General features: G+C 43.5%; 1 protein-coding gene across 2 annotated transcripts in view; it reads right to left on the bottom strand.

Moving 5' to 3' along the window:
* Positions 1-16554, bottom strand: part of RAB3IP (RAB3A interacting protein) — an 81704-nt gene extending 65150 nt beyond the window's left edge. Inside the window, exon 1 of one of the 2 annotated variants that reach the window (XM_088452521.1) lies at positions 16535-16554. The gene's annotated coding sequence lies outside the window, so the exon portion shown is untranslated. Of the gene's footprint in view, positions 1-16234; positions 16451-16534 lie in introns of those variants that run through there. The other variant, XM_088452520.1, reaches the window with a different exon arrangement.
* Positions 16555-17704: the final 1150 nt, after the last annotated feature.

The following is a 17704-nucleotide window of genomic DNA, read 5'->3' as shown; positions in this document are numbered from 1 at the left end:
CAAGTTAAATTATAGACGATACCAACTCTGCCTATAGTGGCTATATATATATATATATATATATATATATATATATATATACACACACACATATACACACTACTGCTCAATATTTTCTTTAATTTATTTATTTATTTTTAAATATACTGAAATAATAATGTTTAACCCTTACCAAACCCAAATAAAAAAAAATAATTCATGTCTAACCCATAAACAGAGTACATAGCCAATTTATCAGCAAGTAAACATAAGTAGACATTACTCTGTATAGAGAACATTGTATTTTTGGATAATTGCAATTGTTCATATTGATTCTGCTAGCAACATAAAATGAAACTAATGTATCAATGGAAAAAAGCAATACAGCAATTGTCTTGCGGACTTGGAAGGGACCAATTTTAAAAGGCAGAAAGATTTACAAAGTGTGCATTTTATAGAATTGCTCCTTAATAATATAGCATTTGGGCCACAAAAGGTCAACTGTATATATAGAACAGTTCAAAACATATGGACAAAACTAATATTGGTCTGTAAAGTCAAGCATGTCATCTACCATTACATAAAATGCGTCCATTGTGGTCACTGTTCTACAAGAAGCAAAATGTTAATATATGGAACAATACAGAAAAACAAGTGTCTGTTGAAAACAGCATGTAACAATGCTATTCTCATTATGAATAGAAAAAATAATTCTAAAAGTTCGTAAATATTCAGGTCAGCAAGTAGTTAAAGTGGCATATAAACCCCATAATTAAAAGACTACCAGCTCTACAACACAACACATACTGCTTATTTGAACTATGACTATTTGAATGCATAATGTAACTAATTTACAAAAGTGAATGGCTACAAATATTAATAGAAGTAGCAAAATATTGATTCATTTTACAGCAATGTGACCAGTGTTACTTTGCTAATGGGAAGCTCTAGGAATGCTAGCCTCATGTTACAGTACACTGCAATTGAGAATGCCCCGTGCAAGGGTAAAATTACACAGCATTGTAGGAAAGCAAATATGAGATAGGCTTCTCATGCATGTTTAATGCTTTTTTAGTGGGGAGCTTGGAGTAACAATACAAAGAGAAAGACAGTAAGTACAATGCACAACAAAGATGGCAGAAGTCTCCAGTCTGATACATGGAACAACTTTACAATATTGTGCAAAAGGCCCACAAAATAATCATTGGAATTAAATTGCAAAGTCTAAGGAATAAAAAGGGAAATATCCAATATGTTAGCTTTTAAATTAGACCTATGTGCCCACTATAAAACATTATATTGGGCACATTTATTTAAAGTGAAACATTGAAACAGAGGGATAATCATTAAACATTTAGGTGTTTGGGTGCACTTGGCAACCTTTTACATAAGATGGTACATGATAAAATGATTAAGAAACCCTGACCTAGATGCACCCTTCAACTATATTACTATTTATATTTACATTTTTAGTACAATGATATTTATGTACTGTATGCAGTGCCAGATTAATGTACACATGGGCCTGGAGCTGAAATTTATGATGGGCCTATTGTGTGCTGCTGCAAGGGGTGTGGCAAGTGCCATAGCAGTGTGACTGGTAATGTGGGGTCATGCCCAGTGCAGTGTGGTTGGGGTTTACATAGGGGTGTAGCCTGTGCAGCGTTCTCTTAGGACGCTCAATGCAGTGCTGCATTTCCAGGTGCCGGCGGCCTCAGTACTTTTGCGCAACAGCATGACGCCATGCACTTAAGAGGTACAGGGCCGTCACAGGGCGCTCCGGAGCCGGTCCTGGTACGCCGATGTGTATGTGTAGGCCGGCACTCCTGTGCAAAGTATAGTGCTATGGCGTCTGGTGCCCTCCTAATTACCTCTGCCTGTGAAGGGAGGGAACCATGTAGCAGTTGAATGGGCGGCAGGCACTCTGGGCGAATTGTATAAAACACACTAAAAATCCATTTAAGTTATCAACAATTCAGAACTTGTATTCGTCCTCTCAGTAATCCTGATGTAAGAATAAATACAAGTTCTGAAGCGTTGAAAACTTAAACAGATTTACCCATACCCACACATATACACGTAAATTGGGAGGGTACAGGAATTTGAGGCACACTTAAGGGGGCCGAAGCAGGTGTGGTGAGATATGTTGACAGTCATAATGTCAACATTCATTATGTTAACATGAAAATGTCGACATCAGGTGTTAGGCACTAGGGGAAGGTTAGGGTTAGGCTACGGATGGAGGAGGTTAGGATTAGGCTACATGGGGTGGTTAGGCACCCCATGTTCGCTGACGACATCTATCATTGCCCGTACTTACAGGGCAACCTGACGATATCGTCAGGTTCTGCAAGTACGGGGTTGAGAGAGGGTGACGTCACTGAACAATATATCGTTCAGTGTTGGTGCTCAATGTCATTAATGACATTGAGCACATCACTGTTGGGGAAACACTAGACGATATTGCTCATGGAGCATATCGTCTAGAGGATACACGCCTTTAGACTGCGGGGGGGAGGAGGTTAAGGTAAAGACCTATAAGGTAGGGGTAGGCATTAGGGTTAGGGGGGAATTCGCACAGGAAGGCTAGAGCAGCAGAGGTCATGACCGCTGGGACCCAGAAGCCGCACTAGAGTCACTGCAGCCGTCAGGAGCAGGTTCGACAGCACTGGGCCAACAGGGATGATATGTCGACATTCTATCACTGACATGAATAACTTCAACACTATGACCATGTTGACAATCTCCTATCAACATGATGAATGTTGACATATCACACCACACCCGCTTCAGTCCACTTAACTGTGCCTCAAGCTCCTGTACCCTCCCTATTTACCAGTGTGTGTATGATAGAGATATATATATATATATATATGGAGAGGGAGAGAGAGATATATTATACACATACACACACACACATTTGTGTAAAAATCCACAAAGAAGCACCGCACACACTTAATAGAATTAGCGGATGCTGAGGTTACATATTGTAGCATATATCATATTCAATCCCAAGGGATCAAAAAACGAGACCAGCACACCTTTAACTTAATGCATGTAAAATGGAATGTATTAAAACACAGCCATGCTTAATCGGGTTATACACAAATGCACGTCACATCTGCTATGCAGTAGATTCCTGTTATACTTATCAGTGCCTGGTGACCATATGTATATATTCAATCAAGAGCCCGACAGGCGTTTCAGTGGCAAACCACCTTCATCATGAGCACAGAGTAAATGGGCCTATCCATCAGAAGACTTTTTGAATAATCCAACCAAAACCAGGAGGTTTTGGTCGCTTCGCTCAGAAAATCATCTAATGGATAGCCGGCAAGGACCAGCGATGCGTGTGCAAGCTGGGTCCCTGCCGACTATCTGTGGAACATGCCCGTCAACCTGACGATGATCGTCAGGTTCGGAATGTTCTCAGATAGGAGGTCGGTCTCCTGCACTGAATGACGTTCAGTGAACGCCGTTCAGTGCGGGCACCGCACCTAGGCGACCTGAAGGACTGAACGCTAGTCGTTCAGTTTTTAAGTCACCTAATGGATAGGCCCCTTAAGTGTCAAAGCATGGTGTTAAATAGGGAGTGTGGCGCCAAATCAAACAAACATACATAGATCTCACCTGTCACCCGGGGGCCAGACTACATGCTGGCAGCCGCGTCCCGGAATCAATGTCACAGAGAGTTCCATCTAACCAGCCGGACACATGGTCAGGCATAATAGGTCCGCCCAGAGGGAGAAACACGCTGCAAAGGGGCCAATGCCAGTGTGTCTCCTGGGGGCCGGACACGATGCAATGTGATCACGGCCATCAAACAAGGACCAATAGCTAGAAGCACGTGACTCACATACATCACGTTTGTTTCAGTCAATGGAACATCAATGTTATAGGCGTTGACATAAATGTTATAGGTGTTGCCATAGAAATCAACATAGGTAAACATAGACAAGATCTAATGGTGGGTACACACTGGGCGATATTACTGAGCGACTGCACGATTACAACATCGTAATCGTGCAATCGCTCAGTAATCGTGCACAAATCGTGCACTTTTATGTCGGAAACGACCAGCGATGCGCACTCCCGCTGGTCGTTTCCAACATTGTCCATCGCCTGAACATGCAGCACAATCTGACGATGTCGTCAGGTTGCTGCATGTTGGGGAATGGGGGAGAGAGCCCGGCGCTGAACGATATCGTTAATGATATCGTTCAGCGGCTGTGCTCAATGTCATGAACGACATTGAGCACACCCTGCCGGGGACACACTAGACGATATCGCTCAGGGAGCATATCGTGTAGTGTGTACGCACCTTAACAGTGTGAGTGTCTGACAGGCACCAAAAACTTGGCAAACAGACTAACATATAAGACAAAGATATTAAGCGCCAAGATACACAGATGGCCCAATCACCATATTAAATAAATGTGAACATATAATATGGCGCACTCAAATAAAACCCCAAAAGAGAAAATAACGACATTAATAAAACTAATAATTATTAATAGAAAACAATTATTAATGATTTTTTTATATATAATATGCATATATATATATATACATAAATATATACACACATATGTATATGTACATATACAGTACACACATGTATATATTCACACTGACCTGTATAAACGGACAAGCTGGGCTGATATACAAGTAACCTTGTAGGTGGTGCAAGGATTACTTTGTCAGGGCTCCCCTGCGTTTGTACTATACTTCACTCAGTGAATGCTGCACTTTCTCCCTGTACTTTGGATTCATATATATATATATATATATATATATATATATATATATATATATGCACACATATGTATATGTACATATACAGGATACACATGTATATGTAACATATACATGTATAATATGTTCACACTGACCTGTATAAACGGACAAGCTGGGCTGAGCTTCCTTCCCTCTTCAGCTTGGCGATTGGTTGAGAGCAGGAAGGAACAGGGGGCGGGGCTTCGGCGGACCAAAGGTGGGCGGGGCTTCATCTGCCGAGTGTGGGCGGGGCTTCGGCTGCCGCGGGTGGGCGGGGCTTCAGCCTGGCCGGCTGGATTGTCCAAGAGGAGGGGGTCAGAATGGGCTAAGCTAAGCTGTTCTGGCGGCTGTTAGGTGAGTGGCCTGGGCTGTTAGTTGGTAGTGTCAGGAAAGAAAAAAAAAAATTTTTTCTTGCCTGCACTGCAATGCAATCTGCGTGGGCCTATTTTCAATGGGAGGCCTGGAGCTGTAGCTCCACCCGCCCCATTGTTAATCCGGCCCTGACTGTATGTTATATATTTTGACTTTTTGTCAAATCAAATTGAAAGCATTTTGTACTCACAAATGATTTTTTTTACCTATTGTTGAATCGAATTGTTTACATATATGTCTCTGATTCAATAAAAAAAAAGAATGGGAAAAAAAAAAAAAAAAAGAAACCCTGACCTAGATTATTACTACTATAACAAAACCACACACTGTCTTGGAATCCCTATGTAGCAGGACAATGTACCAGGCTTTTCATAGACCGTTTGTACATTATTTTATTTGCGGTTACTCACTCCAACCCACCATAATGATTTCCAGTACTCTGGAGACACTGAATGGTGGAAAAAAGGATACAGTGACAAAACACCATTAGTAAATATAGGCTGTTCCTAGCATTCTAGAGTTTTGCAAAGTTCACAATGTAGCAGCCCCCATAAAAACCTATGGGGGCTGCTATTGCGATTGGAAATGGGGCAACCACAGCAGATATCTCCGAAATCTGATGTAGAACCCCGAAGTACATTCAGGGGGTGCTAACATTTTGCAGGAAATCCCACAAAATATGTCTAATAGAAATGCCTCCAAATGTTAGATTCCCCCCATAGTCTGCAAACTGATCGGAAGCTTTAAAAAAAAAAAAGCAAAAGTACTAAATTTGACCACAACATGGCATTGCGTGAAGCCGGACATGTTTAAGGTGGAATCTTTTGGCTACAAATCATGCCCTTTATGAAGTGTTGCAGGGTGGTCGAATGAACACAATATACAGTGTTGGCAGCATCATTACTGCCTAGTGCTCTCAGGGCCTGATTCAGAGCCGGACGCTCTGACCAGAGCGCTCGCTCTGAATCAGGCCCCTCCTACCTAAAAATGGAGCGGCCTCCTGGCCGCTCGCATAGCTGTGGGTGACCACCCTCAGCTTATGCGAGAGGCCAAAAAGATGGTAGCGATGGTCAAGACCATCGCGACCATCGGGCTTGCGACGAGACCCTGCGGTAGGGTCTCGCTGCCGCAAGCCCAGGAGTGCTTTTGGCTCTATCAGAGCCAAAAGCACTCCCACTGACATCACTAGTGATGTCAGTGGGGCCGGCTCCAGACGGAAGGCGTTCCCATGGGAACGCCTCCGTCTGGGCGGCAACGCCCCCAGCACGCCCACCAAAGGGGGCGTGCTGTCAGTCACCATTAGCTCCCTCCATCGTGCGCATGCGCATTAGGGCACCATCGACCCGCTTGCGAGCGCTCAGTGCTCGCGAGCGGGTCTGAATTAGGCCCTCAGTTTACATAAGCTTATATTTATATTAATTTATACCAAAACATGCATGTTATTTAGTGATCACTCTAGATCCGGCGGCAGGCAGGGCGCCTGAGCTAGAGAGGGCACTTCCGTGCACCCGAAAAGGGGGCGTGGCCATTGAAAAGGGGGGGTGTCTATAAGACGCGTCCCCTTTTCGTCACTCTTAGGGGCGTGTCTGGGACTTACGGACACGCCGGTCAGCCACCAAGCGCTGCATGCGCCTGGCGTCTATTCTCCGGCTGTGACCGGGTCACCGCACATTTCTCCACCCGCGGGACACTGCGACCCGCGGGTGGAGACGGCACCCGCATGCTGTGAGGGCAGGGTGCTTTTTGCCCTTCTTCTGGAGGGCAGGGTGCTTTTTGCCCTCCAGAAGGAGGGCAGGGCGCCGTGCCCCGCTAATATTGTTATGATGCTGTCATGCTTATATCTTGAGTTTTGAACATTAGAAGTCATTTATACTATTAAGTTTAATTACTGATATAATCACTATACTCCAGGAAATACCCCTTAAAAATGTTAATCTAAGTCTGGGTACACACTAAACGACCCGGCAATCTTGACGATATTCGGGGAAATTTACCTTCACCCCGGACCATGCAAGATTGCCGATACACATTACCCAATGTAATGAACGACACCTCGTTCTGACTTTCATTACACTGTACAGCACCTGATATTGTGCGATTGGTCGTACATCACGGCCAATCACACAATATTGCATACGACCATGGAATCGCGCAATTGCAGGTACACATTAGACCACAGGTTCTCAAACTCGGTCCTCAGGACCCCAAACAGTGCATGTTTTCCAGGTCTCCTCACAGAATCAAGTGAAATACTTAGCTCCACCTGTGGATCTTTTAAAATGTGTCAGTGAGTAATGAATACACCTGTGCACCTGCTAGGTGACCTGGAGAACATGACCTGTGTGGGGTCCTGAGGACAGAGTTTGAGAACCTCTGCATTAGACAATGTACCCGATATATCATTCTGATCCGCCTTAAAACGATATATCGTCTAAAGTACAGGTTCTCAAACTCGGTCCTCGGTACCCCAAACAGTGCATGTTTTCCAAGTCTCCTCACAGAATCACAAGTGAAATCATTAGCTCCACCAGAGGAACTTTTAAAATGTGTCAGTGAGTAATGAACACACCTGTGAACCTGCTAGGGACCTAGAAAACGTGAACTGTGTGAGGTCCTGAGGACCAAGTTTGAGAACCACTGGTCTAATGTGTACCCAGCTTTAGTGCACAGAAAAATAAAAAAAATGTGAACACTAATGTTAGTATACTAACCTTGTGAAAGAACAGCTATAAAAGGCGGCTTCTTGTATCCAAGAGCAACAAATAACATATCTGCCCAAACAGAAAAAACATTACCGTCTGAAGTTGGACGCCCCATCTTAGGACAGTGGAGTAATGAAATCTCCAAAAACATATCAATCAATTTCTCATGAGAGAGTTTTGGTTTTATGAATACACTAAAGCTGGGTACACACCTAAATGGAGGTGCAACCCTGCAATGCGAAGTAAATATACATTGCATCACCATACACACCAAGGAATCGTCCAGTCTGATGTGCATCACAGCAGATAGGATGACCCAATGAACGAAGGCAGTGAGCGACAGATCAGGCATACACACAATACGATGTGTACTTATATCGTTCCAATCCACGTCGGAACGATATATTGTGTGATAGATCATAATAGTGTGTACCCAGCGTCGCTGAATGTGAAAGTTATGAAAGTTAATAAATGCAAGAGCATAAAAACGTTGATCAATTCAGACATATGATTGGTATGTAAGGAATGTCTCCACTGCATCTCTACTTAATCAACAACTACTTATAAACAGAAATTTTGTTTATTTTAAGTGGATTTTTTCTAAAATCTAGGAGCCAGGATGAAATGGCAGGAGCCAGACCACCGCCCTCCCAAAAAAAATTATTACAGAAGAAGCACAGCTCTGTGTGTTATGCAACTGTTATACACACTATACTAGTCCACAAAATGGTCACAGTTGAATGGATAGAGTAAATTGGAGGCCCCCTCACTGCTTTGCACAGCTCCCCTGCTCCACCCCACAGCCTTCAGTAATAACGGACCACATTTCACATAAACCAATGGTGCCAGAAAGTACAACAGAACCCCCCTCCCCTCGTAGTCACACCACTATCCCTCTGAAGCCGCTCCGCAATCCCTGGCCACGCATAGACCCTACTACCGCAGAGCTCTATGCAGCCGGAGGCAGACAGCGAGGACGTACAGGAGGATCAGCGTAGACTGGGACAGACAGCAGGGATCAGAGCAGGCCAGGATAGAGAGGAGTCGTCCGCGCAGGTCGGGACGGACACAGTAGTCACCGCAGGCGACACGCAGCACATGCACTCCTGTGCATGATATGAACACCGCAATACTATAGGCACAAGTCTCCGCCTGAGCTGATAAGGATCTGCTTCCTCCCTCACTGGAAAATCTGGAAGCCAGGCAGCAAAATCTGGTAGCCATCATCAAATAGAACCAAGAAATTCCAAAAATCACTAAAGCATACATTTCTAGTGATCATCATTAGGCTCAGCAATACAAAAGTGGAATAAGTACATAAATAATAATATTACAGAAAACAATTAGACTCTGCGCTCATTAATTCTAAATGTATTTTGAAATGGCAGAATATAAATAGTCAGAACTTGATCTTATATGTAAAAAAAAAAAAATCACACATTTGATTTCAATAAATATTGAACATTAGCCATCAAATATTAATTTGACATAAAACTGTAGTGTAAAAAATAATTTGAAACACCTAATGTCCAGTGTCCAATAATCAGTATCCAACAGCATCATGCAGGCAAGGGTGATTAAGCAATTGTATTAATCATATGTTATATAGCAAATCCTGTGTGCTGCGGCTTATACAGGTGCTGGGGAATAAGTCCATATTTACCCAGGTTAGTGCACAAAGAGACCCTCTCCCGAGGTGATGTATCTGCGGCTCAGCAAAAAGCTGTCTTATGCTGCAATTCCCTTCTGGGTCTGCAGACAACAGCCGCCTTCCAGTACTCAGCAGGAGTATAATACAGCGGCATACACGAGAGCGCTGGATTGTATTAGCACTCTATTTCCTGCAAAATCTGCGTCTCGGACAGCAATAATAGCAGCGTCTCAATCATTCAAATGGCAAATGGAGATCTACTGACGCATTTCGCCCCTATATCCAAAGTGGGGGCTTTTTCAATTGTTATAAATAATAATATACCATGAAATTACTAGATTAATTATATCTGTTCTACAGTTGTCATGTAGGACAGACCGCGTTCAATAAAACAATTTGTTAAATTCACAGCAACAAACTTTTTACATTTTCTAAATCATCCATCCTTTATAAACTAGTCACAATGTTTTCTTGTTTCGGAGCTGAAACAAGCGTCCATAAATCCTGAATAGATCTCTGAATTCCATATGGAAGTGGTGGAGGGGATGCAGCTCCCATCATAAATGATTTATTCCTCCAAAACGCTACATTTCTCCACCACAGTAAAATCATAAGTTCAAGAGTTTTGGGGCCCATACATCTAGCCTCTATCAGGGTATTGCCCCATTCTGCCGATGCTTAGGTCATGGGATCTGGAACCATGAGCTGGGCTATATTTTCCATGAGACCGCTATATTTGTCAGAGAAGCTTGTGGAAGCTTTGCTAGAGACAGTAGCAAACAAATCAGAATGAAATATCCTTGAAGGATTACTTTACTAACAGTTGCCAAGTTGGGTATATCATCTGTACACAAATGGAAAGGCGAAAATAGCAATAGTAAGCAATTGGATTTCATTCAAACAACCTGACTGCAGGTAAACATTCCAAACAAATAAGTTAATTCACAAGCAGGCTCGCTTCTCTTCACAGATAACAACTTTAACTAGTATCTATTTTGACAGTCTACATTCCAGGCCTCAGAAGCTAGAAGTAGATTACTCCTGTATTATTCCAGGCGCCCATAAATCAAAGCACAATGATGATGCCTTCTTCATCAAGTGGAAGATCAATTCTCTTACATCTTTCAGGCAAGACGAAGAATACTGCAAAAAATATTCTAGCAGTTACCAGTGGCTGCGTATAACTTACATCATCAACATTTTTGAGCTAGCACACAATATACAATGCACATTCTGCTAAGTAAATTGAGAGGAAGATAATGCATGCTAAACGCTTAGAAAAGAATATTGGGTAAGACGATCTTAGCTGCCAGGAGTGCCATTATCCAAGACCGATTAAAGGGCTTGGTCCATTTTCTGTAGTGTGCAATTACTCAGCAAACTAGGCCTTTAGAAGAAATGATACTAAAAATTGTGTTGTCTGTAGGATACTGTATCTAACAACATTCAGGATGCATGTATCAGTCTTTTATAGAACATAAAGAACACACCATACCACAATCTGCCTATGTCACCCCAATTTATATACAAGTCAACACATTTTCCAGCAGGCCATGCACTATTAATTCTGAAATGTTCCTGTGAAAGGGATATAGAGAAAGGGAGAACAATGAGCAAAAGGTGATAGATGTCTACCTGCTGAAGCATACAATATAAGAGGTGTGAGAAAAGAAATACAATGCACAGGTGCTTGTTCTGTACAATGGTCCAGCCAGGTGTATACTGTAAATGCCAAGTAGTTAAGCACCAAGTGTTGTATGATCTGGCCACCCAGGTCATCATCAAGCTGTGAATAAAAACACACACATACATGGAGCTTTGACAGCGGGGGCCATCCCCTCACAGTTACTGCCACTATATAGAAGCCTCACTCCTATCTACTAGAGTATCTCTGCGCGTGTAGTATGTATTGCTTTACTTTTTCTGCAAATTCCTTATTAAATGTTTTCTAAGTTTCACAAATGTTGCTTTATCCACAGAAGCATGGTAACAGTGTGGTTAAACTGTTGTTAATAGTGTTCTTTTTACTGTATGTGAAGAGGGTTAGGCCCTAATGCAATCCATTTTATTACAAGAAAGTAACACAGCTAGGCTGTAAAGTTATAACTTGCACTGTATCTGGGTAATAGATTTGTAAGTTATGCAGATCAAAATCCTTCCTGTTAATTCTACTGTCAAGGTTTAACGCAGGATTTAACTAAAAATGACAGCCTCACTCTATTATTTACAGTCTACTAGAAATTAACATTTTTGTATGCAAAATATAGATTAAACCTTGTTTTTCATTTATGGAAATATGATGGGAAAAAGAATGCAGATTCAGATTTTTGTTAAGTGTAGTAGCAGAATACTTAGCTATGTAATCATTATGCTTCTGTACATTGGGCTATCCATGTTATCAGTGAGGCACTATAAGGTAGTGTTCACGCTAGGCTGATTTAGAAAGCACCCTGCCCTTATGGTAGCGCCCCGCTAAAACAACATGCCAGGTGCTGTCCCCACCCGCGGGCCGCAGTGTTCCGTGAGGGGAAAGTTGCGGTGTAGCGCTCACCGCCGGTGAATAGATGCCGTGTGCATGCGCACAGCATAAATTAATTGTGAGGTAATAGCTTGAGAGCAGCCCAGCATGTCCAAAAGTGCTGGGCACACCCCCAAGAGTGATGAAAAGGGAGCGCATCTTAAAGACATGCCTCCTTTACTCATGACCACGCCCGATTTTCTACGGTCCAGAGCCCTGTCTCGTGCCGGACCTAGAATGAACACTATGTAAGGTATAACATTTCATTGAGGGGGAGATTCAATTAGCTGTGAGTTCTGTGCACTTGGCTCGCTGGTTATCATTACGTGCATCTTTGCTGGATATTTACATGAAGCACGCTCCCCATACTGCTCAGTTCAATTAGACATGATAAGACGTGGATGTCGCGCATTAATTGTGCAGTGTGCAACCTTGTGAAATACATGAAAGAGGGCAGAAATCATCCTGAACCCCCAAAAAATGACAAATAAGATAGCAGGACAGTGCTGAAGGCTGTTAGTGGCCATAAGCAAAATATTGCAGACAGCTAAATGGTGTAAAATGGTTAATTTTTGGAACTTATAAGTGATGGCAAAATTATAGCCAACTGTATTTCAGCAAATAAAAGTGTTTAGAGTATTTTGGAGTACATTAAAATGTTTCTGTTATGACACTTAAGTGTGTATACACAAGTTTGTTAAAACAAAAATATCAATACAACACTTCAACATAATTTAACCCAGTGGCTCTCAACCCTCAAGTTTACCCAATAGGTCATGTTTTGAGTAGAGATGAGCAGTTCAGTTCTGCTTGGCTCTTTTAGCCAAATTCACACAAGTTCGGATTTATCTCATTAGCTATCCAAAGCACATAAGAGCCAGAAAGCCAATCAGGCGCCATTTTTCCGATTCAAATGTAACCAAGTAGAACTGAACCACTCATACCTAGTTTTGAGCACTTCTGTCTGTGGAAACAGTTGGGATAATTATTGACCCAGCAAAATAGATTAACTCATCTGTGCATGATTAAAGAAATCCACAGAATATGTTGTAGTACTTGAGGACTGTAGTTAAGAATTCCTGATATAGGGGGCAATTATATTCAGTGTGCTAGTGATAGCGTCGGGAAGGAGTTCCAGGATCTATTCAATTAAGCGCGCTGTTTAGTCTGACTATTACAGCTTAAGCCAGACAATGCCGGTTCTCACGACTTAAACTGGGTGTTTAATCGCAAGAACCCGCATTCTCCATCTAAGGTGCCAGTGGCGAGGCTGTTAGCACCACGCTAAGCCGGCAAACAGCCTCGCAGCCGAAGCTTTAGTCAGATTTCTGCTCACACCCTCAGGAAGGTGCCAGAAGAAACCCTTTAGTCGGGCTAACAGGGCGCTTAATTGAATAGCTCCAGGAACTACTTCCCGGTACTATCAACAGCGTGCTGAATTGAATCGCCCCCATAGAGTCTAAATTAGGCACTCGATCCTAATATGGACAACACAAGCAAATCGAGGGACTATTTTCTGGATGACATGTTGCAACTTTAAACCACAAAGCCATGGGTGTTACTACCATATGTGCAAGGGGTGCAGCTGCTATGTGGCACAGAGCTGAGGGGGGCCATCTTCCTTGGCAAAGTCATGTGTTGGGTGGTACATAGGTACCCTTACAAATTTTGGATATGGGGCCTTCAAATACCTATTGTAGTTACGCCCCTGCACAGAGCTAGGAATAGCCGTAGAAATGGGATAAAACACACAACACATTAAATTCAATTAAATGCGATGTTGAATAGTGCCGGGAATGAGTGCCCGGGGCTATTAAATTGTCTGCTACACAGCCAGCACTTAAGTAGGGTGATGAAGTTTACCACGCCTACTGACAGGGGTTTAGTCGCGGTAAATAGATTCAATTAGATGCGAAAAGCCGCGATCGGTGAAAAAGTTTCGCCTATTGCCGCTTTTCGCCTGTTTGCGTCTTATCTCCAAATTCTATTCCAGGACCAATTTACCAAAGCGGAAACTCAATGCACTGAAACAGTCGGAAAGGTTTCTCCAATGAATGGCATGTGGAAAAAAATGCTAAATCTCTACTTTGGGGTGCAAATGTGGGGAATTGATTCAGAACCCTTTGGACACCCCCTCAAAGGACAAATCAGCCCCCTCCAAAAATTAAAAAATGACCTTAGAACACCCCAAAAAAGACGTCATTTTTGGGGCAAAAATTAAAAAAGCGGGGGGGGGAGGACAAGAATAAAAGTAGCAAAATAGGTTTCTTGGGAGGCTGTATGGATGGGACAGGTGTTTAAAGGGATTGCAGGTGCTTGCAGCATGTGGATTTTTCAAATTTTGTTTTTTTTTAAGTGCACTTTAGAGACACAAAAATATGCAAGCACCCATTTTCAAGTACCCCAAATTTGACTGGACTATTTAATTTCCACAAAAAATACTGTTTTCTATCATTCTTTACCACTTTTACAAATATGCTTCTAGAAAGCTTTTAACACAACTTAAGGACACAAAGTACATTTATTAGGGCTAATAGTACACGTCTGTAATGATTCCCAGTGTCAGTGCATCTTATTTTGGGGTACAGACTAATTCCCCCATTCTATTCACTACTTTCCACCTGTTATGCATTCGCCTATTTGCGTTTTCTCCTGTTCTGCAATGATCACGGCGAAACGCGGGGGCGTGCATGCTGCGAATTTGCGTCCTAAACAGGCGAATGCGGCAAAATGTACAATAGGCGAAAAGTTTCCGACTTTTCGCATCTAATTGAAAACCGGCCTTAGGTGCCGGGAGGGATGCTGTTAGCCAGCAACTAACATCACGGAACTAGTTTAGTCGAATTTCTGCTTGCACCTCAGGAGAGTGCGAGCAGAAATCGTCTAGTCGCGGGTTTACAGCACACCCAATTAAAAAGCTTTGGGAACTTAGTCCTGGCTTTATTCAACAGCAAACTGAATAGAGTTCCCCCATTACATACGATCATCCAGACAAGTTAACAAATATATATGTGATTTCATAAATACAACCCACATAATAACAAAAAAAAAAAAAAAATAAGAGAGAGAGGGCCCTGCGCCCAAGGGATTACATTCTAGAGGGGCCATCGCAGGACACAAGGGGAGCAGAGTTTGGGACTGCAGAGAATGGAGAGTTAGGAGGAGGTGTTATGTTTGAATGAAGAGATGAGTAATTAAGGGCACTTTTAAAGGCTTGGAGGCTAAGTGAATGTCTAATTGGGCATTCCAGAGATTGGGTAGTTACTTACCTTAGTCGGGATCTTCATCCGCCAGCCTTCCGGCGTCGGGATTTGATCCGCCAGGCTGAGGTCCGGCAGTCATACATACCGATTCCAACCTCCCACCCCCCAGTGGCTAACAGCTAACCCGGCCCCGCCATCGGGATGCCGGCTGTCAGGATTCTGTAGTCAGCATCTCAACTGACGTCGGGATTCCGGCGCCGGTGTTCTGGCCGTGGGTCTGGATTCCGGTGCTGGGATTTCAACAGCCGGCATCCCTATGGTAGGTAGAATGACTACATTCCATGTCGGGTACAGATCTCTTTATCCGATTAAATATGATCTGTTTAAGTAAATTTTAATCTGATTAAGGTTGGTAGTGGTAATCCCTATTAAAGGAGACCTTGCTATTGAAATATGTTAGTTGACTTCTGTTCCTCCTTTTCAAGGGCAGTCCTAATATGTAAAGAATTGTTCCTGGAAATGTAATTATATTCCATTATTGACCAGTTGACAATGACTCTTATTCTGTATCATGTTTACTAGTTGTTCTCATGCACTAAGATTTAGAATGCAATATTTATTGATGAGGATTAGAAATGTAAAAATATATATTACCACTAACTTTAGTAAACATGTCCTGATGAGAATTATAGCCCACCAAGGAACATCCAAAACCATACTGTAAAGTGTCCCTAGAAACAGTAACACTATGTTGCCAACTACCACATGAAACCACCTGGGTGGGAGCGATGCACTGCTCTGTTTATACGAGACGCCCTCTGTGTCACCCCACTGACTGCACGGGCACTAGTGAGTAAATATGGAGGGTGTTACATGCACGCTGGACGCCTCTCACACACACACACACAATGACAGAGGGGGGCGCGCTCCCGCACCTCTCTCGGGAAGCGCGTCAGACTAGGGAACAGCGGGCACTGGCCTCTTACACCCCAGCTCCCATACACTGCACCCCAGCACCGAACCAGCAAGTTACCTTGTGTGCGCCGCAAGAACAATACATGCAGGGATTAGGTCCAGCCTGTGCCCGCGCAGCGCGTCACCCCCAGGGCCGGGCAGCAGGTGCACACTGACACACTGGGCAGCAGGGACAGAGTAACGACAGCGGCGGCTCCGCCTCGGTGACGTCACCAGAGCTCAAGTAACCAATCAGTTCGCACGGAATTGCTGCACCTGCGTGAAGGCCGCAGCGTGTGCCAATGACTTTGAGCCTGCTGGCAGTGACGTCAGAGCGTGCTGTGCTCGGATATCGCATCACACACTCACACTGACTGACCCTGCTGCTGCTGCTGCTGCTGCCTGTGTCTGTGTCTGTGTCTGGTCACTGGTGTCCTGGCCTGACAGCAGGTGATTTGTTCTGTGGGGAGATAATATGTGACATGGAAGTGCCCCGCATCCAGCACCCGACTTATAATGCTCCTGGGACGGAACGTCCTGTTTGCTCAGTGTCTCATTTTATAAAAACTAATGACAAGGTGACTATCATGTTGAATGCAGAACGATGCATGTATTGCAACCAGAAATTATTTCGCATTTCCATGTGAAAATAAAAGCGTTTGCTAGAGCAACCTTTCTTTTTGTAGAAATACAGACATTCAAGCTGGGTACACATTAGACGTTCAGCAAACGATGTGATGGTCATCCAGATTTCCCTTGAACTCCCTTACAAACGATATAATGCATATACAGGGCCTGATTCATTATGGATCACAACTGCGAGTACGCATGTGCGAATGCGATTATCAGCAGGACTGCGACTGAGGTTTTGAACACCCACCATACACAGTATTGTGTTAGCAAACACAGTTGCGTATGCAATCGCAATTACAATAGATTAACAATAGCAACCAGAAACGATCACATGTTGATCACTGATCCTGTATAGATAGGGGGCCTGATTCAGAGCCGGACGCTATTTGCGCTTAGCTCAGTCAGAAAAAGGGGCCGGCTATTTAAATTGAGCGCTCGCTCTTTGCGGTCTGTTGACGCCTCTATGTCTGAGTGAGCGAACGAAACATGCGCTCGCTATTTTGCAAAGACGCCCCCTGGCCGCTCGCATCATACGTCATCTCCGCTATTTATTTGATTAATCGAGTACATCGAAAGGCATCTGAACTGCTCACAGTGCTTGTGGTAGGTTTATCCTACCGCAATCATGCGAACAGTTCAGGCTAAGAAACAACCAAGTGACGTGGTCGATGACGCTGCTTTGTTAATTATGCACAGCCTTAAAACGCCCGTTTTGACCGTTTGGCACGCCTGCGTTCAGATCACCACTCCCCGTTTTCAAGCACCTTCCCCTGTTACCACCCACAAACGCCTCATCCTATCACTCAAATTAGCAGGCACTCGCTATTTGGCGAGCGCTCGATTTCCGATCGCACTGACTGGTTACAACCCATACGCATGCGCAGTTGTGCGAACATCGCTCGGAGCGAACGAGTGG

Source organism: Taudactylus pleione, unplaced genomic scaffold (assembly GCF_031769625.1).
Source record: "Taudactylus pleione unplaced genomic scaffold, aTauple2 ptg000038l, whole genome shotgun sequence".
NCBI classification, from domain to species: domain Eukaryota; kingdom Metazoa; phylum Chordata; class Amphibia; order Anura; family Myobatrachidae; genus Taudactylus; species Taudactylus pleione.
This window is presented reverse-complemented; position numbering and strand designations above follow the sequence as displayed.